General features: G+C 37.9%; 1 protein-coding gene across 1 annotated transcript in view; it reads left to right on the top strand.

Annotated features, from left to right (window-relative positions):
• CDH9 (cadherin 9) overlaps nucleotides 1–27862 on the top strand; it is a 119025-nt gene that overhangs the window by 7599 nt on the left and 83564 nt on the right. The window lies entirely within an intron of this gene.

The raw sequence follows: 27862 nt of genomic DNA, 5'->3' as shown, positions 1-27862 counted from the left end.
AAGCCGTCCTCCAGGATTGGGCAGCCTATAAATCTATTAAATACAATACAATACAATACTCCAAAAAATAGGGAAATGCTCTTATTCTGTGAAGATTTCTTCCCTCTGTCGTTCGTGGCTCTATTGCTATAAGATGGACATCCCAAGGATAGCAATGAATCCTATCCATATTCATATTCATAATCAGACATGGGTCCTTTTATATAAGCATCCTGGGTTATACCTCTTGCTTACATTGGAATGCAGGGCCAGTGTTGAAACAATTTGGGGTTTCATCTTATATATATATATATATATATATATATATATATATATATATATATATATATATATATATATATATATATATATATATATATATATATATATATATATATATATATATATATATATATATATATATAGCCAGATAAGGATAAAAGATACCTATGGAACTACTTAATTAACACATGGATAATTAACACATTTTTGTGTGTAGGCCTTCAAGACAATGTTGATTCCTGACAATTGCCTGGACAAGACCCTGCAGTTGTGTTGGCAAAATTTCAGAAGTGGCTTCCCATTGCCTGTTTTCTAGGGGTGAGGGAGGGACAACGATTGACTAATGTTACCCAGCTCTCTTTGAAGGCAGGACTAGAACTCATCGTTCCTGGTTACTAAACTGGTATCTTACCCCCTTCACCAGACTGGTTCATAAATAAGTCCATGAAAATCAAAAGGATGAAGCAAAAATCAGCACCAAGTATGCCACTGCACTTTTTGGTATGTGCAGCAGAGATAAACAACAAATATTCAGTTCTATTCATTTTGAAAATTGAAATAAATTGTAGGTAACAAACAGCCAACAACAAGCACATATTTTCTCCTCATGAATAATGCAGGCTGTCAGTCTGTGTCAATCAATGGAACATAAATGTGCCTGATTGCTTTATTAGTGTTTGCAATTTTTTTTAAAAAAAATGGCATTCATGTTGTTGTCTTTTGCTCCAAAATGTAACAAGTGTAGTTAATTTATTTACTTCATTCTTTCTTTTCTCTCCATGTGGCAAGTGGCATATGATTTTAGCAGACAAGGACAAGATAAAAAAAATATAACAACAGTGAATTCATTTAAATCACACACCCTCTAAATACACAGTAAATATATTACTAATTTGTGTGGACAGATTGGAACTTCTTATTGAAATAAAGACTATCCATTACAAGCTTTTATTTAAATCCAGTTTAGTGGAAGTGTGAATACGTTAAGAAAAATATTTCACCAAAGCTTCAGTTGGGAACTTCTTCACCATTCTCCTTTATTAAAATACACAAAGAATTAGAAATAATAATTCTCAGTATACCATCCATAAATACAGCCTCATGTTCCAAAACATGTTCCAATACAAGAATGTGTCTCTTATATTTCAGAAGCATTTCGGGGTTTTTTCCCCGCATGTTGCCCTTTTGTCTTGTGAATCTTTCTTCCTTCATTTCTGCAACATCAACAGACAGAAGAGTGGAACAGAGACAAGAGAATCTGCTCAGGTCCACATTTTGTCCTGTTCAGGAGATCCTGAGCATAGACCTTGTTCAGTGACACTGTTTCCATCATTAGGTCAAATATAGTCTTTTTCATAGGCACAAAACAAATATTGTAGTCACTCCCAGAAACAATCCACATCCTTATTTTAACATTGCACTTTAGTTAATGCCATCTGCACTTCCACCTTTCTATTGTCTGTGTGTTCATCCACAGAATCCAGCTGAGATAGACAATTTATTCATGCACATTGCTTTAATAATTCTAGCATTCTATCAATATTTTGGCAAGGTTTTTCTCCCAGGGGAGGCCAATACTCCCAGGGAATGTGAATCATTATCATCATCATTAATAGCAGTAGCAGTAGACTTATATACCGCTTCATAGGCCTTTCAGGCCTCTCTAAGCGGTTTACAGAGTCAGCATATCGCCCCCAACAACAATCCGGGTCCTCATTTTACCCACCTCAGAAGGATGGAAGGCTGAGTCAACCCTGAGCCGGTGAGATTTGAACCGCTGAACTGCTGATCTAGCAGTAGCCTGCAGTGCTGCATTTAACCACTGCGCCACCTTGGCTTAATCTCTTTATTCATTCAGATCAAACAACCATGGCCTATTCAGCCATGGTTACCAAATATTAACCTTGGCAGATTTTGATGACAATTCACCTGAAAATAAAAACAATTCAATTAAAAACATACAGATGTTTGCAGCAAATAATCTACATATGAAGATACCATTTAAAATGTATTATCCTCTAAATAATTAATTTCAACCATTCGCTAACGCCCATACGGTCTGATTATTTACACTACTTCCCACCTTGTGCAATATTTCAATATTCCGGACATCTTCAAGTGGCCAAGGTTGAGAAACACTACGTCTAGTATATCAAAATGTATATAGTTATATTAATTGCTTTCATGACTGTGAGGTAAAAGACTACCATAAGGAGATTGGCAGTAAGGAAAAAAAAACAACCTTGTAGTCTCTAAAAATCTGCTTCAGATTAGGCTGGGGAATTCTGGGAGTTGAAGTCCAGACATCTTCAAGTGGCCAAGGTTGAGAAACACTGGACTAGAGTCTTTGATTAATAATTGACCCTGTTAATAAAATATTTGTATTCTTGATCTTGATTGTTGCTTGTGTATTTATTGGATTTTAGAATGGTTCTATTCATTTTTTGACTACCCTGGGATTGATTCTGCAATGCAGGGCAGAATACAATAATAGTAGTGGTAATAATACCAGCAGGCCAAAACCTGTTGAATACTGTTTTTAGCAGCAGACAAAAAGTTCAGCATCCTTTATTTATATCATTACATTTTCCCCTTTATTTTATCTGCATATTTACAAAGCATGCATCATTTCTTTGCTAAATATCTTGACTCTTCAGTGTTCATGAACAATCCTGTCAGGTTGAATTGAGAGAATTGCTGGAGTACTTTTAACATTCTACTTACTTTATTCTATTTCATATTTAGGTCTAACTTTTCTTATTTAGGACAGATACAGCATAAGAATGCAAGATCAAAATCATGGTCTTGTCCAGTTTATGAACAGTAACATGTCTGCAATTCTGTGAATTTGGTTTTTTAAAAAAATGAGAAGAGAAAGAAATATGTAGTTTTATTTCAATGGCGCTGCATTTTTTCAAGCAGAGATCACAGAAATGTTTCCATTAAGCTAATGTGAATATAAGGATGATGCAATTACAGTACTTTTGAGGAGGAAAAAAAATCCTTGTAGTTATCGCAGCAACTATTTTAGCTAGTATTCCACAGCCATATAATTTATGTTCTACGAGATTCTATTGGTAAACAGGGGTTGTCATAAATGTTCACATTCAGAACATGGAATATCTAATCAAACGTCTTCAGAACACTAGTTCTTTAAATGAGTGTTGACACTTCCAAGATGAATAAGTACAGAAGCAAAATAACTCTGCTGTTCTTCAGGGTGTTAATACTCATTAGGGAGTATGGCAGAATGTATGAATGGAAACTTCCCACAAGTTCCATTAAAAAAAACCAGGCTTCTAGTTGTATTAAGGAGCCACTTTAAATGAAAGGGTGGCTCCTACTTTCCCTTCATCTCTATCAAAGGGATTAAAAAATACCACATTATATTGCAGTAGATTCTGTTACTTGGCTAAAATCAATCTGGGCTATGTTTATGTGTTTGTATTGCTAGGGAGACTCTTGAGTACAGAAACCATATGAGATGCGGAGAGAGAGAGAGAGAGAGAGAGAATACAGTAGTAGAGGAAGAAGAAAACAAGTCATTTGCCTGGCCAAATATGGGAAAATCTGACTTTAAAAAGAAAAAAAAGGGAGGGAAAATCCAGTGGCACAAAACATTGAAAACCCCAATTGAATTTATAGCAATAGCAGTAGACTTATATACCGCTTCATAGGCCTTTCAGGCCTCTCTAAGCGGTTTACAGAGAGTCAGCATATTGCCCCCAACAATCTGGGTCCTCATTTTACCCACCTCGGAAGGATGGAAGGCTGAGTCAACCCTGAGCCGGTGAGATTTGAACCGCTGAACTGCTGATCTAGCAGTAGCCTGCAGTGCTGCATTTAACCACTGCGCCACCTTGGCTCAAAACAAATTTCTTTGTTTTGTATTTCAAGTCAGCTTTTTTGATCACTTGGGCAGACTGATATCAGACTAGCCATCATCTGATGGGACCATGGTAAGCTTAAACCTCCACACTGTCTGAACAGACATTCAAGAAAGCACCCAGTGAGGTTTCAGAAGGTAATGAAAGGATGGCATGGAATCCACTAATTGCTACCAATTTATTCTTTGTCTTTGAACCAGTCCTGATTCTTTGCATTTGCCTGGAAAAAAAATCCCTGCAGTTTTCTTGGCATTATATCAGAGATGATTTCTCCTTGCCTTCTTCCTAGGGATGAGAGTGAATAATTGGCCCAATGTCGCCTAGTTGGCTTTGTGCCTAAGGTAAGGACTAGAATTCATAGTATCTTAATTTCCAGCCTGTGGCCTTGAGTGCTACACCAAACTGACACTCACAGTTTGCCCTAAAACTATCCCACATTACATTTTTTAACAACAGCAATACTGTCCAGACTCTTAGGTGATCTGCTTTACAGATAGCAATAGCAATAGCAGTAGCAATAGCAGTTAGACTTATATGCCGCTTCATGGGGCTTTCAACGCTCTCTAAGCGGTTTACAGAGTCAGCATATCGCCCCCAACAACAATCTGGGTCCTCATTTTACCCACCTCGGAAGGATGGAAGGCTGAGTCAACCCTGAGCCGGTGAGATTTGAACAGCCGAACTGCCGAACTGCAGTCAGCTGAAGTAGCCTGCAGTGCTGCATTTAACCACTGCGCCACCTTGGTGGGGCAGTGCTGGAAATATTGCAGTCTTGCCCTCTTGGCTCCAGACCAGGAAAATGAATATTAAGGTGGCAATGAGGAACAGCCAGCAGGATGGAGTCTAGGCAACTGAATGTTTACTGGCCATCTGGACTTCTTATTGCTGGTGTGGAGCTTAGTTCAGCTGGTAAATTCTCATTGTGCCCAGAGAGAGAAATATCTGCCTCTACCTAGGATCAAACCCACAGCCTCCTGATCGTGATGCAAGAGCTCTACCTCTAGGCCACCGCACTTTTCCTGTACCTAAGAAGAAAGAAAACACCACTTCCCATTCAGAAAACTGAAGATACAGGAGATTAACATTACCTCAGAACTGGGACTGAGGGTGAGGTAGTAGTAGTGACATTATGGGAACATACTTCTCAAAAAAGGGGTTGTGCCACAGTATGCGGGACATTTGCCCAATAGAGGCATAATAACGAAACAAGTTTTACTATTTTTTTCTTTGTTCACATTTTGTTTTGTTTTTGATGTTGCACTTCCCTCCCTTGTGATTGTAAGCCGCCCTGAGTCCCCTCAGGGAAAAGGGCGGCCTATAAATTTTAATAAATTCAAATTCAAATTCAAGTTTGACTTCAATGCAGTACTTCAATGGTTTGCTATAAGTTTTCTATCTCTTCTTCAGCTTCTCATTTGAATTCTTTGTGATTCTTCTCCATATTCATGAGGGATAAAGCTGCACTGAGAGATTAAATAACTTATTGAGTAATATAAATAAACTAAACCCCAGTAAATACAGAGAAAATAATATCTCATAGCTTCATAGGGGCTTATCCTAAGTAAAATATTTCAAATTTTTTATCTGTGAGAGAAATAGTTATGGAAAACCCAAAGACAAGAACAGCCGGGCTGGGAAAAGGTTGAAATAAGCTCTCCCAAAGGTGCTTTTTCAGGAGGCAACCGGACTTTCTTGTTTTGGCTTTGAAGATGTTTCACTTCTCATCCAAGAAGCTTCTTCAGCTCTGCCTGGATGATGGAATGGAAGGACTGATATTCAGACAGCTGGTGATTTGTATTCTTTTAGAGCGATGATGGCACACGGGCCCAAAGTGGTGTGCAAAGCCATGTTACACAGCATACCCAGCCTTGCCTGTTTGTTCTCTGGTGTGCTCTGGTGTGCATGCGTCTGGTGATCAGCTGGCATTTGCATGCAGGGCAGTGCCAAAAACCAGTGTGTGCATGCACACAGCCAGCTGATTGTCGGGTGTACATGCACGCCAAAACCCAGAAGTTCAGCTTTTCTGGAACGTGATTCCTTCGCGTGTGCAGCAGTGCCAGAAATCAGCTGATTGTTGGGCATGCACATGCGCTAGAACCTAGGAGTTTGGCATTTCCGAAGCGTGTATGTGCATGCGCATGCGATGTTTCTGCATGACCTTTTCGGCACTCGGTGCTGAAAAGGTTCGCCGTCACTGTTTTAGAGAGTCGTTGAGGTGATTTGGAGGTTTATCTGTGTCCTCAGGGTCACCTGAGTAGTGCAAATGTGTGTGAAGCCTTCTTGGCTGTGGGTTGTTTTCAGCCCTGTGTCCCTTGACTGTTGAAGACAGGGACAGTCTGTTGGGGATGAGCCTGTGTTGTCTACATCTCAAACTGAAGTGCAAATGGTTCCTGTAGTCTGCAATGTTTTCTGGAGATCCATTCACACTCCTGCACCATTCAAAAGTATCCATCCCAAAGTGCAGAGCTCTCTGTGACCTTAAGACACAGATAAACCTCCAAGTGGCTCGATGACACTCTAAAAGAATGCAAATCACCAGCTATCTGCATTTATCTGGATATAAATCCTTCCATTCCCCACCATCCAAACAGAGCTGAAGAAGCTTCTCGGATGAGAATTGAAATGTCCTCAAAGAAAAACAAGAAAGTCCAATTGCCTCCTATAAAAACCACTATGCCCCGGATGACTGAGACTCTCCATAGGCATTTAAAATAAGCTACTTAAGAAAAAATTCAAGATTTATCATAATAATTCACTCTTTTGGACTGCACATACATGGAATTCCATAGTATTCAAATACTCTTACAAGCACAAACTAAAATATATATTCTCAGAATTCTAAGCAAGACCAATTGTTTATCCAAAGTAGCAAGCAGAGTGAAAAAAAACATTGCATTCATAACTGTGTCTTGTAAAGTATAATTATTCTGCACACAGAAATATATGTCTTATATAAAAGTAAATATTCTTTTTTAACTTGCTGCATTGATAATAATTTTCTGAAGCAGAAGCAACTTGTAATAACAACAACAACAACAACAACAACAACAAAAGCCTGGAAAGGAATAGATGAGAAAATGATATTATAAAGGACACTGTTTTATTTATTTTCAAGTGGATCTGCATTTTTTTTAAAGAAATAGGCCAGATAAAAATGTGGTGCAGGCCCAGTAAGAATGTTAAAAGCAGGGAGTAGCTTTTCACACCTATAGGGACAGATACGTTACAATGCTTCAAATTAGATTAGAGTTACTTCCACCTCAGAAGCAAAATCTGTCAGCTGGCTTTGGAACACAACTATTCTGGTCTGTGAAACAGAATCAGAACTTTTTAATATCTATATTCTGAAATGCTAGGAAATAAATACATACATACATACATACACACATACATACATACATACATACATACATACTAGATTCAGTGTAACTGCTTTTATTTTTTATGAGTGATAAAGGGAGTTTCTACTTGTTAGTTTTGTGTGTGTGTGTGTGTGTGTGTGTGTGTGTATTTGTTTTTCCAGTCTGGGTTTGGCATCTGTTTCTGATTGCTTACATTCACATGAAAATTAGTATATATGTTTATTCTTCTAGAATGCACATTTTTGCAAGCAGTTTTATAATGTTTTATGCCCCCCTTCATAGATAACTGTCTGCGTTCTCCCTAATCAGGGTTGGGATTCAGCTGGTTCAGACCGGATGCTAATTTTACATCTGGTTCATTGAACCAGGAGTTACAAGGACTGGCTGGCCTTGCCCACCCCAGCCCACCCCTCCCAGGAGTCTCCATGTGGTCCAATTGGGATGCCAGGTAAGTGTAGGGCCTGTGCGGAGGCTCTGGGAGGGTGAAAAATGGGCATCTTGGAAGTTTCAGACGTCCAGAAACAGACTCATTTCTAGCTTCCGGAGCCCAGGGGAGGCCCTTTTCACCCTCTCGGAGGCTTGAGGAAAGCCTCTGGAGCCTAGGGAGGGTGAGAATACCACCACCACCACCACCACCCCCTGCCATCTGCAGGAAGCCAAGTATCTCCTACTCCTTCTTTACATGGAAAGTTTCCAAGGAGCCTCAAACATTCCTTGGTCTTTGCTGTGGTCGTCAGCTCCAATTTCGCAGAGCTTTCTTCAATTTGCCATACCTTAGTCCCCAAAATTCAATATTCAGCACATGCCCTGCTTTGCTTTTTAGGTCCACTCCGTTACAATTTATAATTGTCATTCTGACTAACATTTGTGCCATGGTAAATATAATAGTTTGAAGTATAGTTCATATGACATTTGTTCTCCAAGAAAATAAAATATCTATATATTTATGGTGAAGTCATCATTAGTCTGGCAGAATAAGAAGGCATTTAGAAAATCAATTTGGAATAGATTAGCACTGTCCTCAAATATTAAGGTGGCGCAGTGGTTAAATGCAGCACTGCAGGCTACTGCTAGATCAGCAGTTCAGCGGTTCAAATCTCACCGGCTCAGGGTTGACTCAGCCTTCCATCCTTCCGAGGTGGGTAAAATGAGGACCCAGATTGTTGGGGGCAATATGCTGACTCTCTGTAAACCGCTTAGAGAGGCCTGAAAGGCCTATGAAGCGGTATATAAGTCCACTGCTATTAATCCTAAGGAGGGCTTTGCCTGCTCATGTACACAACCTGATTAGGTTGGGCCACACACATACGTATATCAGCCTTCCCAACCTCTTTCAATATTCTCCATAATCTGTTGTTTCAATCTTTTTTACATTCTGTTTTTAGTTTACCTTGATAATTGTCCCTGAACTCAATCTGGTATGTTGTTACAATTATTGTTATAGTTAGCCTTGACAAATTTGAAGAGGCTTCTGGATTCTCTAAAACTTTGCCAATTTTTAATAGTTGTGAAACGATAAGTCCTGATGAGAGCAGGAACTAAATATTGCGTGCATTAATAAGTAAACATGTTTTGTGTAGGAAGGGTGAGATTTTGTGGGGTTTCTTATCATAGCAAAATTTCCCAAAATCACAAATTGTTTCCTCAGCAATGTAGAAGATTTTTTGTGGGTTTAATGATGGAGAATGAAAGACAGGAGACAGAAAGTGTGTAAGAGTGTTTGGATTATAAATGTTAGGTTTGTAAATATTAGTAAACAATCATTAATTGAAACATGAACATTGTAAATGTGATCAGGCCATCTGATAGTTGGTAAATTGGAAGAAATAGGCTGAAATACTGAAAAAATAATTATGACATTTGTTTTTATACTGGATTTGTTTCTAGCAAATAACTGAAGAATGCTAACTGAATAATTCTAGAAATTGAAGTCCAGACATCTTAAAGTTGCCTGAATCGAGAGGCAAAGGGTCAAAAGCAAAACAGTTTTAAGTCCATGAAAGATGCAACTCATGTTTCATTCTTAAGTATAAGTCAACAGGTTTACAGATTGTCAAATGACATAATGTGATTGGTGAGAACAGCAATAGCAATATAGCAATAGCAATAGCAGTAGACTTATATACCGCTTCATAGGCCTTTCAGGCCTCTCTAAGCGGTTTACAGAGAGTCAGCATATCGCCCCCAACAACAATCTGGGTCCTCATTTTACCCACCTCGGAAGGATGGAAGGCTGAGTCAACCCTGAGCCGGTGAGATTTGAACCGCTGACCTGCTGATCTAGCAGTAGCCTGCAGTGCTGCATTTAACCACTGCGCCACCTTGGCTCTTAATAGGTTACCTGATGCTTTCTCGAAGGTGAAGAAGAGATAGAGGTGACAGCCAACAGCCAATTGGTAAAAAAGAACATTATACTAGCAAACTGACACAAGATAGAAATCAAGTTGCTTAGTAAATAGCTAGTAAATAGCTAGTAAATAGCTAGTAAATAGCTAGTAAATAGCTAGTAAATAGCTAGTAAATAGCTAGTAAATAGCTAGTAAATAGCTAGTAAATAGCTAGTAAATAGCTAGTAAATAGCTAGTAAATAGCTAGTAAATAGCTAGTAAATAGCTAGTAAATAGTGAATATGGAGTCCATACTGCTTTCTTGGAGGTGATACGGAAATGGGATGCTTTTCAGCTTCTCATGGTGGCCTGGAGGTGCTTTACTTTCTGAGACAGAAAAAATATTTTCCTTGACATTTAAAAAAAATTGAACTCATTATATAAGTATATAAATGATTATATCATTTAAAAATGGGCTTTGCAAAATTTAGTATCACCAAAATTAAAAATTATCACCATCATAGTTACATATGAACATCTAGAAAAAAGGAGTTGGCTTATGGTCTAAGAAGATCTTACGACAGAGTTAGTCCGTAATGGGAAGAAGCTTCAAGTAGATGGGGCTGCAAGGATGATGGGTCTTCTGAAGGGACAAGGAAAGTTTGAGCCTGCACAATTAGTTGAAGATGTTTATTAATTCTACATATTTGGAAGTCCTAAAGTTGGTCTGTCTGAAAGTTCTAATTGGTCAGATTTCTCATCAGTTGCACTGTAACAAGTGCTAGATAGAGAAGATTCTTTTAAAAAAAACCAATTATATTCTTTTCACTAAGAAATCTAAATTTACAGGAATATGAGTTCCTTTAAAATAATAGCACAATTTCAGCAAACAATGAACCACAGTTTTAAAAGCTAAGCTCTCAAAGAACTGAACTATAAGGTCATTAATGTAAATAATATAATTTTAACTTTTTTAAAAAAAATCAACCAATCTGCTTATATCAGTCTTTGCCCAGGATGCAATTGAGTATATATAAACTGAGGGAATGGGATTGAATTTAAATTATTAGCAGAAATGGTTGATAACATTGAAACGAAATGATAAATTCAATAGGCATCACCCTTCAATGATATAAAATTCATCTGATAAAAAGACCTGTTGTCACATGTAATACTATTTTTTTTAAAGTCTAGAGTTTTCCCCAAACACTTGACCTTTAAACGAGTAATCTTAAATGATCCTTTGCTGAGACTATGGTAAAACAGATAGATGAATGGAGCTGGGAGACTTGTCTTCCTTTTAGGCAAATATTAGGGCTGGGGGGCTACTTTAAATATGATCACTACAAAATGCTTCAGAATGCACAGGAGCACAAGTTTTTTTTAAAATTTTTCCAGCAACTATCCAAAAGCAGGAAAAAGGAATAGATTTGAATCCAAAGCAAAATACTTTATCACTGAAGTCTCTGCATTTAATCTCATGCCATTGGGACGGTGAAAGTGGAATCCTATTTTTTCCCTGCAGACTTGTTTCTAGCAAATAACTGCAGAATACTAGCTGAAGAATTCTGGAACTTGAAGCCTAGATATCTTAAAGTTCTCCAAATTGAGAAACTCTCTTAAGAGTTTCAGACCATTTTTGAAATGAATAATGCCACGCATCTCTCTGGGCCATTTCTTTTAGCATTTGTCAGGGAGAAAGTTATGGGGTTTATGAAAGATTTCGATCAGTGGTGAGTTTCCATTTTTTTTTACTACTGCTTCATTTGTGAATGTGCTCATCCGGGCAGGTGGGCGGAGCCTCCACCACCACCACTACCAGTTCGCCTGATCCGGGCCGAACTGGGAGCAACCCACCTCTGATCTCGATTTCCATAACCTCGAGTATCAATATTAAAAAATCAGCTAATGAAGAAAAAGGTTGTTACATTAAATAAAGACTTTTCTATATAGGAAATAATAAATTGCCATGAGAGAAGGTAATAGATTTGTCTGTTATGAGCTCATCTGTTTAGCTAACTTTGTAAACAGAGGATGACATACTTATTTGTGTAGAGAGAATATTCTTTACCGCCAAAAGGGATAGAATTGAAAAAAAAAACCTTCCCTTGCTGCATCTCTGTCTGATTTTGTGAAAAGAAACCAAGTTTGTTCTACAGTTTGCCCTTCTAATTACTCTATAAATATGCAAAAGGCTTTTTGTGGATGTGATCATATTCACACACACATTTCTGGATGTGATCATATTGCTGTCTTTGGGAGTAGCTGGAGAAATAGGACCAAGCAACTAATTAGTTCACCTTCTGCAAAGAAATGACTGTCCTCAGATGCACCGTGGCAAAGCTGGTTTTTGGGCTTTCCAAAGGTGTTAAACACACAATAACAAATGACCATGTTGGCTGCTGAGCTGGGTGGAATAAATCCAACTCTAATTTTGTTATCAGAATAAATGGTTAGCAGCTGTTGAAGTTTTAAAATGCAATGATAGTTAAATCACTGGGGAATTATTTCAAAGCAGTTGCTTTGATCTCTATTCTTCTGAAGTGGTAAGATTCCCCAGACATCAAATGTACAAAGAAGGGGCATATTAAATGTATGATAGTTTGTTAATCTTTAAAAGGCCTTCATGAGAATTTCTCTATTTAAGTTGATGTTGGTGACTATGTGAATTATTAGAAATTTATCTTCTTTATTCATCTAATGAATAAAGTAAGAGATGCATAGGTGGTAGCAATTAGGAATCATCTAACTTTCGCGGATACTTTTATAAAGTTAAGTAGTGATTGACTTGATTAGTACTTGAAACCAGGACATCCCAGGATTATAGAGTATGTTATTCTGTGGCTTAAAAAAACAAAATATGATTAAAACAAACTATTTGACTAACATATTAAACATACTATATATTCAAAACAATTTACTTTCCTACATATTATTATAAAACTCTTTAACACCTATTATTCCTCCATTTGCTGCCACTCAGGAAAAGTAAGAATGGAAACAGACACAACATTTCCCCCCTGAATAATGTACATTTCAATGTGAGGATTGTCATAATCCTCTATTTTCCTCCTGTTAATCTCTCACAAACTGCATCCTTAGTTAAAGATAAAGTACTTCCTGTAAAATATATACCATTATATGGAGTTTGGCTCCACTGGCAGATGTTCCTTAGAATTAAGGCTTAGCCAGATCCTACAAGTTAACCATAGTCTAATATGTATAAAGGAAAAACAAAAGAGGGTAGAACTTCATAGTGCCTGGAAATTATGCTTGCCTGCGAGCTAGCCTTCCAACAGAGTACTTGGAATATTATCAACATAGAAGCATTTAGGTTAAGCTCTTCTCCTGACCAGAAGCTTCTTCTGGAAGGCCTCGCATAGAAATTACTGGTCAAAATGAAGATCTCCCAGTTGAAAGATCTCAGAAGACTTGGAATATCACAAGTAAGGCATGGTTCCATTCCTCCAACAAGTACGGTACTTCATTCCAACCTCATTCCCACCTATCAGCAGTCTTTAAGAGAGATGGGCTGCCTTCTCCATGTGATTATGAAACTTAGTAGCCTCTTAGCCAAAGGAAATAACCAAGACTTACATGTCCAAAGGTTACACAATCTTTGGGTTTTAAAAAATCCAATCTAATGCTTCACTTCAGCACAAACAATTGTTTAGAAATCTGACTTTCGGGTCCCAAGGTTCCTGAAACACTGTTGTTCCAATATCGGAAGCACTTTCTCCTTGTTTAGAAAGTAATTTTATCATTTGTACTTGATGCTCTATGCAATGTTTTCAAGTTGTTTATGATTAGAAGAAGCTCCACAACAATGTTGCCAGTTCATGCAGAACTAATTAAAGACATTACCTTGAGACTTCCTGTAAGTGCCATGATGTGCTACACCTTGCTGAGTTTCAATGGCTAGCAAGATAGCATTTGTGAGGGTAATCAGAGCACACTGGATAGGAGCCAGCATAAAATGTCTGCGACAAAGAGAATGTTGAGATAATCCACATGATTCCAGCCGTCTCTCCTCATGACTAGACCACAAAAACAGCCATTTTTATGATTAATTTGTCAGTGGAGGGAATGAGAGTCTGGACTAGATCAAAACCACACTTGCAAAGCAGCCTTTATAGACATAACGTTGTAAAATTTGACTGAAGAAAAACTTTTTGGATCATTTTGATGAGTGTTTGTCACTTAGACAATTATTTACACTGAATTAGGCATTATTACCCACCGATTCTCCCCAAGGACATGAGATAGGTATATTTTCTTGTTTGAGGGTGTTAAAGGTATAATCACACGATATAATATGTTCCAAGTATATTTGGGAGAGATAAATATCTTTTTCTTCCAGTAGTCTTGCAACTATTGAACTCCAATACCCAAATCAGTCCTTGATGAATGGATGGTGATTGATGTTATTTGTGGGTTTCTATAAATTAGGAGTCACCATATTTTGGGATAGACACTCTTCAGATTTTCTATCCAGGGCTTTCCATTCTGCTTGAATTCAATCCACCATTTCAACTGTGTATCAAGTGCCTGGAATTGCCCAGATGTTAATTGTCTTGATGGCATTTCCTCCACTGAGATTGGACTTTGAGATCATCTTTGCTCTCTTGGTATATTCGCTTATAAACTTGTTCTTGACTTCAATGTGTTTGACGTCAGCTTGAAGGATGCCCATATATTTATAGTGATCATCTTCTTCGAAACATGTGATGTCATTTCCATGGGGCATGTTGATTTCTATCCATTTTCAATATTTTCCCCCAGTGTTTGATAAGCATGGCGTATTTTCCCAGTCCAAACTCTATTGCAATGACTTAGCTGTACATGTGTATAATGTTGAACAGTGATTCTATTTCAGATGGCATTTTTCCATACAGCTTTCAGATCATCCCTGTAAAGAAGTGGGATAACCTGGCAGATGTTTTTGATGTTTGACAGGCATGGCTTGACTTGTTTAGTATTATTGCCAGATGATTCAATGCAATGACAAACAATAGTTGTGAAAATGAGTCTCTTTGAAACCTGCCTCTGTTGACATGAATCTCTCCCATTCAATCACCTCATTGCAGTCTGTTGTTAAACTGCTTGGCAATGAGTGGGTGTAAACCAGTCAAATGTTTCAGCAAATTATTTTGCATATTAGAGCGATTAAGACCTTTCAGACTATCAAGGTCTCATTGTATTAATCTGTTGGGTTTCCACCTCCTTAAAAGACAATGCCGTAAGTTTGATTTTAAAAGTTTTTAAAATGCATGATTTTTTTTGGAGTATGCGTCATAGGAGTACTTGATGCATGGATTTCGGAAAATGAATAATGGTTAAGAGCCAGAGAGAATTAGAATTATAGTTTTAATAAAAATCACTTATTTGCGCTAAATGGTTTTGAATAATTTTGAATTATTTAGGAACTATTTTCTCATGAAAAATTGAGATTTTTTTTTTAAAAAAATGATAAGGAGATCTTGAAAGCTGGGACCCTAGAAGAGCTAGAAGATAAAGAAAACGAACATGGAATCCGTAGTGCAAACTTTTGAATACCTTACAGCTATGTTTTTGGATGGAATGGATCAAAGGCTTGATAAAATTGACAGAGCTTGTTCTAATAAAGTTGTAAAACAAGAATGAGCTGTGATATCTATGAAATTAATTTGAAGGGAAATTTAAGTATAATACAAATGAATCCGTTGAATGACTCATTCACTAAAGAAGCTAAAACAGATACTAAAAGAGGACACTGATCTAGATACTCCCCCCCCTTCTGGGTAGATAAAAGAACTACACTAAGACATTTTAGCAGGGACTAAAGGGTAAATTTACCTAGTGATACAAAATAAATTGTTGATTATCTCGTCTAACGTTCCAAAGCTCCATCCTCCCACCAAGGGAGTCAAGCTGAGAAATGGAGAAAATAGCTACAACAGGCTGAAACCGTTTTGAAGTTGACAAGTACTTTATTACTTGAAGAGCCGAGGGGGCGCAGTGGTTAGGGTGCAGTACTGCAGGCCACTTCAGCTGACTGTTATCTGCAGTTCGGCTGTTCAAATCTCACCGGCTCAGGGTTGACTCAGTCTTCCATCCTTCCGAGGTGGGTAAAATGAGGACCTGGATTGTTGTTGTGGGCAATATGCTGACTCTGTAAACCGCTTAGAGAGGGCTGAAAGCCCTATGAAGCGGCATATAAGTCTAACTGCTATTCCTATTACTGTATTTTATCCTTCCTTCCTTCCTTTTTCCTTTCTTCTTTCCTTCCTTCCTTCCTCCCCTTCCCTCCCCCTCCCCTTCCTCCCCTCTCTTCTTTTTCTGTTGATATATTTTGTAATTTCTATGGACTCTTAATAAAAGTATTTGAAAATGATATAAAATAATAGCAAATAGCTTAAACATAGAAACATACTTTTGATATCATAACTTGATATGGTGATACTTAAAGTGGCATAGTAGCTAACAACTCACCATTGATCTCAGCAGATTTGTTACATGATCGGATTTTCTACAAAGCTAAACTGAAACTTCAGTGTTTTTGAAGAATATTTCAGGAAGATACATGGGTTCCAATAACAAGGCACATCAAATAACCTCTTCCAAGAGCACAGTGTTGAATTGGCTCTATGCTAAAATCCCACAAGCTTTCTATTAGGTAGGACAAAATAGATCAGTGCAGCACAAGGAAAGATTTTACAGCAGCTCCAAGATTGGCCTATGCGACCTCCATTGTTGCAAGAAAGGAGCCCTTTGATTCTTGAATATCAGAAGGCCATCTTAGTTCAATTCCTGACATTGTTACTACTCCTATGGCTCTGGCAGCAAATACCGAAGATTAGCAGGAGATTTCCAAAGATAGATCTTTTTCTCTGCTCAGAAATCATAGCCTCTGTCTTGAATCCATCTCACGTAGACTCCTAGAGTAATTTAATTTGTCACTAAAAATGTAAGAGTTGTCTAATTAAAATTAATTAGAAAAAAATAAATAAAATATTTGAGTATTTGGGTACTTGCACTTTTTTATATTAAAATATTCTTTTCAGCATTATTTTATGCTTGTAAATTTAGAGCCAGGAATAGTTGATGCAAATAATGGTACTTTGGTTATGGCCTTCTAGGTCACTACTGAAGGCAAGGGGGGAAATATTTCTAGAAATATCTCACATGTGCCAGAGATAATCAATGAGAATGCAATTGGATATCTTCCTTTACCTGTGTGCCAGGTTTCCAGGTTGGCTGGCTGGTTGAACAGACTGATGTATGGGGAGTTTCACTTTTTTTTCTGATTTTTGGAAAGAGTGTGAAATGTACAACTTGTCCATCTGAAGTGTTATGATACAAGATTACCACTTGATTCTGGTGATATTTTCACCTTCACTAATGCAAAAGTGCATGTTCAATTTTTAGTTCTTTATCCTGGACTTTCGAGATGCAGGCAATACAAAGATCCTTATTCAAAGGCTGTAACATCAAAGCGATGTCAAAAATAGGGGAAATATAGAGTAGTTTAACATATAGATAGACCGCAAAGTTTACTACATATAAACTGGCTATGTTACCATTGTAGAACTGTTTACAGCAGATGGTCCCGTCCACAGCAATTGCAGAGCAAGTAGGGAGAAAAAGTGTTCAGTTAAATACAAACATGTAAAATTGCTTTCTGATTATTTAGAAGAGGATATTGAGGGTCTGTGAAAAGAAAATATTCATGTTCTTATTATCCTAATAATAAATTTGGTATTATTTTTTTAATATTCTAGGACAACTTTGGGAAATCATATAATACAATACAATACAATAGCAGAGTTGGAAGGGACCTTGGAGGTCTTCTAGTCCAACCCCCTGCCTAGGTAGGAAACCATATACTGTTTCAGACAAATGGCTATCCAATATCTTCTTCAAGACTTCCAGTGTTGGGGCATTCACAACTTCTGGAGGCAACTTCTGTTCCACTAATTAATTGTTCTAACCATCAGGAAATTTCCCCTCAGTTCTAAGTTGCTTCTCTCCTTGATTAGTTTCCACCCATTGCTTCTTGTTCTGCCTTCAGGTGCCTTGGAGAATAGCTTGACTCCCTCTTCTTTGTGGCAACCCCTGAGATATTGGAAGACTGCTATCATGTTTCCCCTAGTCCTTCTTTTCATTAAACAAGAAATTCCCAGTTCCTGCAACTGTTCCTCATATGTTTTAGCCTCCTGTCTCCTAATCATCTTTGTTGCTCTTCTCTGCACTCTTTCTAGAGTCTCCACATATTTTTTACATCATGGCGACCAAAACTGATTGCCGTATTCCAAGTGAGGCCTTCCAAGGCCTTATAAAGTGGTATTAACCCTTCACGTGATCTTGATTCTATCCCTCTTTTTATGTAGCCTAGAACTGTGTTGGCTGTTTTGTCAGCTGCTGCACACAGCTGGCTCATATTTAAATGGTTGTCCACTAGGATTCCAAGATCCCCCTCACAGTTACTACTGTTGAGCAAGGTACCACCTATTCTGTACCTGTGCATTTCGTTTGTGTTGCCTAAATGTATAACCTTACTTTTTTCACCATTGAATTTCATTTTGTTAGAAAATGCCCAATGTTCAAGTTTGTCAAGATCATCACAGATGACAATGTTTGCTAGGGTCATATTAATTCTTCCATCAAGATTTTTAACAAGGTGGTATTGAGGATATTAAGATATCATGTCACCTACAGTCCTTCATTAGAGTAGATATAGTAAATTCCTGAAACTGTTCATCATATGTTTTAGCCCCCTAATCATTTTAGTTGTTCTTCTTTGTACTCTTAATCTCTTCCTCTGTAATCTCCCAGTAGGCTAGGCCATCACCATCACCATCAAGGCTAACAGTCATTGATCCATTGGTCCAAACCTTTTCAGGAGTTAGCCAAGAGGTAACTAGCACCATATCTTACGCTAATGAATTCCAAAGTTTAATTGTGCCTTGATCTCTACTTGCTTTGCTTACATTATGGAAACCATATTTAGGTACTCAAGAACATGATATGCACCAGGTCAATTACTAGGATTTTTGCTCATAAACTCCCTTCTAATCCAAGTGCTTATAAAGCCTGTTTTTGAATTCCTTTAATAGGGAACAACTCTAGATTGTCTTGCTCTGTGATCCTGTATTCCTTTTTACTGGGTTGGTCGAGACATTTGAATACCAGTTTATTATTTCATAACTGGTATAAAATAGTTTTATGTTGACAGAGAAGAACAAGCAAGGACCTTTTCTATGTATACAAACTGAAGTGGTGGCACAGGTGTTTCATAGTAAATAGGTTATGGGGAAAAAAAATTCCTCTTCTTCCTCTTCCTGGACCATGTATTTATTTATTATTTATCTCTCAATCAAATTGTATGTCACTCCAATCATTGAAGCAATTTTAGATTATTTTATTTGAATTACTTCTCTGAATGAATCCTCTGACTGACCTAGGCAATACATAAATTGTTCTACTATTTACATAGTTTAATTCAAGTCATATATTACAATAACCTTATGATTAAGATTTAAATAGGTATAAGCATCAGAGTTTCTAAACATGTTTGGTATGAACTGAATGTAGCATGACAAAGAGCTTTTTCTTCGTAGTGCTAAAGCTGACAGATGCAATAGGGAGATAAGTCAACAATGCACCACAGTGTAATCCTGCAGAATGGAATTTGATCCCCAGATAAGGAAAAACAGAAATGCTCCAACTCAACCTATGGCTTCTATTGCCCATTTAATTTCAAGAGATCCAAATTGCATTAAGAATTAAGGGTGCTGTGAATACAGCATTTAATTTAAAAAAGTAAAGGAAATGAAGAGTGTGGAAAACAAGGAAAGGAAAGGAGAGAAAAAATCTGGTACCAATGGCAACGATTTTCAGATAAGGTCCTTTAAAATGGATCCTATAAAGTAAAACTGTTAAATGATTATGTATGTATGTATGTATGTATGTATGTATGTATGTATGTATGTATATATCCAATTTGAATAAAAATTGAATGCAATGCACTCTACATGGGGCAGCCCTTGAAGAGTGTTCGGAGACTCCAGTTGGTCCAGAATGCAGCCGCGCGAGCGATTGTGGGTGTACCCCGGTACACCCACGTTAGACCTATCCTCCACGAGCTGCACTGGCTACCTATTGGTCTCCGGATACGCTTCAGGGTGCTAGTTATTACTTATAAAGCCCTACCTGGTATTGGACCTGGGTACTTGAGAGACCGCCTTCTGCCGATTACCTCCCTCAGACCCATTCGATCCCACAGATTAGGCCTCCTCCGTATTCCATCTGCCAGCCAATGTCGGCTGGCGACTACTTGGAGGAGGGCCTTCTCTGTGGCTGCCCTGGCCCTTTGGAATAAGCTCCCCATGGAGATTCGGACCCTCTCCACCCTTCAGGCCTTCCGGATGGCCGTGAAGACCTGGCTGTCCCAGGAAGCCTGGGGTTGAGTTCCCCCCCTACTCGAATTTGCTGTGTCTGTTGTGCTTTTAAATTGTTCGTATTGTCTGATTGTCTTTGTCTTACTTTTTGTAATTTCCCCTCCCTTGGCTTTGTTCAGCCGCCCTGAGTCCCTTCGGGGAATAGGGCGGCCTACAAATTGAATAAACTCTAAACTCCAAACTGATAATGAGGCACTGTATTGCTTGTTATACAATAATGAACAAACATATGTTTTAGAAAAGAATCCTCCTCCTCCTCCTCCTCCTCCTCCTCCTCCTCCTCCTCCTCCTCCTCCTCCTCCTCCTCCTCTTCTTCTTCTTCTTCTTCTTCTTCTTCTTCTTCTTCTTCTCTTCCTCTTTACTGCTTCATGCGTCAAGGTAGATACAAAGTTCTGGCTTTTGCTCTTCTGGCTGCGTTAATTGATGTTGTAGTGTGTCTTTGGTGTTCTCTCTCCATCTTCTGGGTCTCTCTCATGTTCTTTGACTTTCTTCTCTTTATGTATATGCCTTGTATGTTATAGAATTACAAACATAATTTGCAAAAGAATGCTAGCTAATAATGCTTATATTAGTAAGGCTAACACATATCTAATAACTTGCAGAAACGGATTAGCAGGAACTATTTACCCGAAGGAGACATGACCACTTGAGAAGGAAAAATAATAATATTAGTTTAGTGAAAACTCTCAATACTTGCTATTGACTGTGGGAGTTCACAGTGATTTCTACTTTTCCCTTTTTCTTCTCCTTATTTTCCTTCCCTCCCCATTTAAGATATTACAATAACTATTTTTCCAAGTTCATTATTTCATTCAGCCAGTCTTATTAGATCTTGTTCTCACTCAGAATAATACTTTTGCAAAGGTGAAAAAGACTCTGTTAATGTTTCCAGTTAAAACAGCTAACAACTTCAATATACAATATTTTAACTGGCTTATAGAAGGAAGAAAAGCATTATGTTTTCATCTGTGATCTTAGTAGTAAATAGCAAAAAACCATATGCGCTAAAAGTCATAAATTGTGAGAATGTTAAAGTACAGACATACCTTAAATATATTTCAAGTTTGGTTCCAGACCACGGCAATAAGTGAGTATTGCAGTAAAGCAAATCACAGGATTTGTTAGGTCTCTCAGTCCATATAGAAGTTATGTTTATACTATAATGTCATCTATTGAGGGTGCAATAACATCCCGTCTTAAAAAACAATATACATATCTTAATTAAAAAACAAATACTTTAGTGCTAAAAATGCCTTCAGCAAGTCACAATCTTTTTGCTCACGGAGAGTCTTGTAAAAAAAAATACAATATCTGCAAAGTGCAATAATGTGAAGCACAATAAAAGGAGGTATGATTATATATGGAAGCATAAAATGAACCAATTATTTTAAACAAGAATTATCATGTCTTTTCCTTCTCGTTTGTACAGTTTTTTTTATTTTTTTTATTTTTTGTCAGTCTGTTTTTCTTTACATTTGTATTGTTTATCACAAATGAAGGTGGTTATATATGTCCCAGGATAATGTTGCAAGATCCAATCTGGGCTGATCGTAGGGAGTTTTAATCTTCTGAGCTTCCAGACTCCTGCTGGTGCCCGTCTTCAAGAGTGGGCTTCACGGGTCCCAAAGCTTGGCAGACTGGTCACGGTGATCAGCCCAAATTGAATCCTTGTATTGTTTTTATTTCCTAAAACACTTCTTTCATATAAAAAAAATACATGAAAAAAATACAAACAGTTTCTGTTTCAGCCCTAGGCTACTGCACTCTGTTTAGCTTTTTAGAAATAATGTAAGCATTTTAAGTTTTGGTTTACAATATTCATTTCGCTGTATAACAACTAATTTAAAATGTGTCACCTATTTTCATGTTTTACTTGAATAGATTAATATGTAAAAAAAGGGGGGCCAGTTGTTTTACACAAACTTGCTTTGTAGCGTTTTTGATAAAGAATTTTATACAAAACTTACCAGACATTTATATAATCAAATATTTTCATCAGCAATTGAGATTGATGCATTCATCCAAACTGAGTGATGTTGAGAAGGTGTAGACTGTAGAAGAAGGTGTAGGTATTTGTTTAAAGTCTAGAATAAAAATTGCATCAGCAACACCAAGCAAGGTTTAAATGCCCATCGAGGCCAACTTCCATTGTAGAAACCTTGTATGCAATCTTAGAAACAGGCCTGCTAGATCAGTGTTTCTCAACCTTGGCAACTTGAAGATGTCCGGACTTCAACTCTCAGAATTCCCCAGCCAGCGAATGCTGGCTGGGGAATTCTGGGAGTTGAAGTCCGGACATCTTCAAGTTGCCAAGGTTGAGAAACACTGTGCTAGATTGATAGATCGAAACTCTATTTCATCCACCGAAAGTACTTGACTTACTGCTATTTGCTCAGCAATTATTGGAAATTATGATGACACTGGAAAAAAAAATTGGTTGAGTCAACCTTGAGCTGGTCAGAGTCACACTCCTGGCAGTGGGCAGAGTTAGTTTGCAATACTGCAATTTAACCAATAGGCCACCAAGTCAGCAAGCTTCCATACTTCTAACTCATAGAAGTGTATCTTAAAAGAAGGGAAGAATCTCTACACAAAAGAATATACGGACACACAGTTGACATCAAAACTAATAATGTTCAATAAAACAGTGAAGAACCATTTCACCTTAACAGGATATATTAAACACTTATCTAATACCCTACTATAATGCATCTGGTAAAAAGAACAAGTCACTTAACATTATGATTTTTTAAAAAATATTTCAAGTACTTTTTATGGAAATAGTAAGCAGTTAGTGTAGCCAAGAAATTGCAAGCACTATAGAAAAGGTGAAACCATTTAAAATTACAAGTTTTAAAACTCTAGCCATCTGGAGTGATTTATTAATATGAGCAGCCATATAAATTTGCTAAATGAAAAAGAGGAAATACTCTCAGTGATATTTGTATGCATAATTATGGGGATTCCTGCTCTCTCTGATAGAGTCATGTTGTCTTCTGCTCATTATCCTGCACATGATAATGTGTAAATCTTTCAAAAGTGATGTATGGGGGCTTTTTACTCCCCACAAAGCAGCTCTGTATTTACATTTGTGTAAAGACAGTCGAGAAAAGTGTCTGAAACACTAGTACAAGATTTTTTTTTAAAAAAATGTGACTTTCAATGATTTTAAAGATTACATTTCAAACACCCCCCTGTAAAATCTAAATCACCTGTGTCGTTGGATTTATAAAGTTCTAATAAGGGCCACTAACACAACATAACACAAGTAGTAGTAGTATATATTTATTACATTTGTATTCTACCTTTTTTATTGAGTCTACAAACAACATTCCTGAGGACTTTTCCAATTTTTCCACAGGTCTGTGAACTAGTTGAGTCAGAGAATGATTGACTGAACCACCCTAAGAGTTCTGTGATTTGATAGGGACTGACATTTCTCCAATCAAAATAAAACTCTTTATGCCCCCCAAAGACTAATCTCACGTATTAATTGGTAGCTTTAAGATATAATTTTTAACTAGGGGAAAGTATAAAATCACATTAAACACCAGTTTAAGAGATTTACAGCCTGAAGAGAAACCGGAAACCACTCAGTCTATCTAATAAGTTTATGTACCTTGAAAAAGTACAATCTGAAGCTAATGCTGTGTTTAGCTAGAGGCCAGGCCTTCCGAAGTAGAAACTAAAGGATGGATAGAGGCAATTAATTATTGGGGTAAACTTAACTGAACTCCAATGGATTTGATGATCCCTCTCATTCCAAGTGATAACTTCTAAATGGAAGAAGGTCCTTAATAAGAAAATAAGATCATGTGCCCTACTCTTATTTCGAAATATGAATCGGGGAGCAATCAAGGAATTGATTGCACATCACCTCCTGGAATCTAAAATTGTGGTTTAGCTCATCTGCCCGGGAAGAGACCAACTTTATTGGATGAAAGAGTCATGGCATGTTGTCTTTATACACCACCCTATTCCGTCATAATCTCTGTCCTTACACTACTCTAAATATCACTGGGCTTTTACAAGGCCATATGTCAGCACCTTTCCCTCTGTAGCATTTCAAGGGAATGCTATAATATGCTTCCAGTTTAGCATTTCTGCCCCTCTGACACGAGGAAGCTAGCACACGTATGCTACTATGCTGCAATCATATTACAGTTTACATTAAAATTAATCCTTTTCTACCAACAATTCCAGGGCAGTTAGATGATTGCCATGTAATTTTCCTACCAGGGAATGAAAACATCCAGGTCACCTGCAATATTGCTAATTGTTGCTATTTAGCGCCAAGAGTTTGACAGAAGCTGCTTTCTAAAAATCATGTGTATGTGACAAATATAAACCTTACTTCCTCTTTCTTTTCTTCTTTTTTGTATTTTTCAAGATTTGTTTTGCTAACTTTTGGATTTAAAAATTTATCATGCATTTTGAGAGGCATATTGTAGGGTTTCCTCCTCCCCCACATTCCAATTGTTGGAATTTTTTTTTTGAAGTTGCCACTATCTGAGTTTTCAGATAAAATCACCTGATTCCACACAACCAGTTGGACTCACTGCTATCCAAGTGATATTTTCCTCTAGCTAAATACTAATTTCCAGTGGGGAATTCTGAAACAATTAGGAGCATTAATTTAATTTTTAAGACAGGTAGCTAAGTATAAATAAATTCTGTGCATGTGCAGAGCATCCGTGGTGACATCTGGGTGGATGGGAAGAGCCTCCCACCACCGCTGCTACTGGTTCGCCAAAAGCCGGGCGAACTGGCAGAGTAACAACTCTGTGCTGCATAGACTATCATGCAATATAGTATATTTAGTAAATATGTCTAGATTAATAGTCTTTCATCTCCAGCTAAAGAATATGCTGTGTCTGTTAATTTGCTGCAATCTGAATTCTGTTTTATTGTATGTAAATGGGTGCAAATCTGAAAATCTGTTTTATGAAACAATAATAGGGACATAAATAAATGTTCAATTTGTCAAATTTTGTCCAGTCCAGGAATGATCTGAAGGCCTGAAAATGCATGACTCTTTTTAAATAGTCCCTGAGATTGTGGGTTCATTAAAAATTATTTGCATTAGAATAAAGTATGTGTTTAATAACAAAGAGATTCATGGATTCATGTTAACAAAAAGTCTTCTAACTGAATAACAACAACAAGAGCCAAGGTGGCGCAGTGGTTAAATGCAGCATTGCAGACTACTTCAGCTGACTGCAGTTCAGCAGTTCGGCTGTTCAAATCTCACCGGCTCAAGGTTGACTCAGCCTTCCATCCTTCCGAGGTGGGTAAAATGAGGACCTGGACTGTTGTTGGGGGCGATATGCTGACTCTGTAAACCGCTTAGAGAGGGCTGAAAGCCCTATGAAGCGGTATATAAGTCTAACTATTGCTATTCTTTGTGGATTTTTTTAAAAAAATGTGTGTATGTTTGTAGCATTTCATGCTATCTTTCATTCAAGTCTCTGCAAGGTTTTTTTGGGGGGGGGGGAGTGGGCAAAGTTTTTTCAGAACTGGTTTGTCATTCCTGTCTTCCAAGGAGTAAGAGAGAGTGATTGGCTCAAGATCATCCAACTGATCTAAGGCTGCACAAAATCACAACTCATGATTTTCTAGTTCCTAGTCTGAGGCCTTAACCACTCTAGCTCAAAACTAGTCCTCAAGCCATACTTACAGTTTATTAAAAAGCAGGTCACTGAGATTATATGAGTATTCTTTCTTTACCATTCTTATTGTTGGCAAACATGTGAAGGGCAGCAGTGTTTAAATTGCAGATAAAACTAACCAATTTAAGGCTACAGCATTTGCTTGCATGTTATTTCCCAAGCAATATTTTCTGTCCATATGCTGTCACTATAGTGGTTGGGAACCCTCCCTCTGTTTTGTAACCACTACTTGGGGGGGGGGAACCCTCATAGAGGCACAGGATTTTTTTAATAGCACGGCTGCTACAAATCCAAATGCAAGAAGGACTTTATACTTTTTGTTATCTGAATGGCAACAACCCTGGATTAACATGATGACATCAAAAACTGCATTGCAGGGGGGATGAAATTCAGCCGGTTCGTACAGGTTCTATAGAACCGGTGACGGCAATTATGCAGAGTTTGTAGAAGTGGTAAATCACACCACTAACTGGCCCCACCCCTCCCGCTCTCTCCTTTCCACGCCTCACCTGCCTAGAGTCACACCTGAGTCACAGCTGCTGCTGCTGCTCCCTGGTTCCTTCCCTTGCATTGACCACGTGGCTCAGCCTGGTGAGTCTTCCTTTGCTTCTCGCCTAGCTACCTCCCCCCCCCCCCCAGTTTTTCTCCTCCTCAGCAGCAGAGTCTGGACCGTCCGCAGAAATCATTCCTGAATCCTGCCCTGGCACAGTGAATTGGATGCAGGTATGAATAGCGTGGCTCTGCAGTGCTTCCTCACTGGCCATGCCCACTCAGTCACATGACCCCCCAAGCCATGCCCACCAAGCCACGCCCACAAAACTGGTAGGGGGAAAAATTTGAATTTCACCCCTGCTGCATTGTTTCAAAAGCTTGTGAAACCGAAGACTGAAAATAATAATAATAGAATAACTATATAACAATAAAAGAAGCAGCTTGTTTATGAAACCCAAGGTTTTTTTTCCAAAAGTATGCAACCTATAGCTTTAAGAAAGGACAGTGTACATCTCCCCAGAACTCTTGGCTAAGTCCCTTCAATCAAATGACACCAAAATTTCCATCCCAAAGTTTCAGATGAAGGCTTAAGGGACAAAATATGATATATGTCTGATGACATTCACTGAAAGAGTCACCAAGTTTCAACTTAAAACATCAACTAGGCCCCTTATGACATGCATTCAAATAGTTTCTAAACCTCAGGCTTAAAATATCAAGGGCCCCTTAAAAGTGGCTTGCCTCTCCCCCTACCAAAAAAAGAGAAGAAAAAGAAATGAGCTAGAACCTATCGACAGAAAAATCTTGAGCCTGCAGAAGCAGTGCTAAGAATTGCAAGCAATCTATTAATTGACCAGTCCTGACTAGAATAATAGGTTTTTCCTTCCTTCCTTCCTTCCTTCCTTCCTTCCTTCCTTCCTTCCTTCCTTCCTTCCTTCCTTCCTTCCTTCCTTCCTTCCTTCCTTCAGGTGTTGTTCATTTTATGATCTGAGGTGAATCTGAGTGGCACAATTGTACCATTCAAAATCATTGACCATAGTCTCTGCAGTCTCTGAGATTTTTTTTTAAAGCTTCCTTTTAAAGTGCAGCTCCCCATAGAGGAAAGTTAAAGAACCTTGCTTTACTGCAGACATAATTTATTCCTTGGCATAAATATTGAATGACTTAAACGATCTCCTGTTCTAGATTTTAGGAAGATTTCAGTCTGTGTCAATATTGGCAGACTGTTGTTTAAAAGGGGACGGGGGATATTTGAAAGATGCGCAGAGGAGAATTATAATTATAATCGGAATATCAGAAAAAGTGGGAGGAGAGGAATGGTGTTAGTACTCCTGAGTAAAATAGCTGCTCCACTATGATACATTCTCACCTGTTAGAGTAAGCCAGAGCAAAAAAGTTGGGTCTAGGTAATTTATGCTTTTTCAT

Source organism: Thamnophis sirtalis, unplaced genomic scaffold (assembly GCF_051295495.1).
Source record: "Thamnophis sirtalis isolate CommonGarterSnake01/CBP01778 unplaced genomic scaffold, rThaSir2_p1.2 scaffold_8, whole genome shotgun sequence".
Taxonomy (NCBI): domain Eukaryota; kingdom Metazoa; phylum Chordata; class Lepidosauria; order Squamata; family Natricidae; genus Thamnophis; species Thamnophis sirtalis.
The sequence above is the reverse complement of the archived record's forward strand: the minus strand, read 5'-3'. Positions and strand labels throughout refer to the sequence as shown.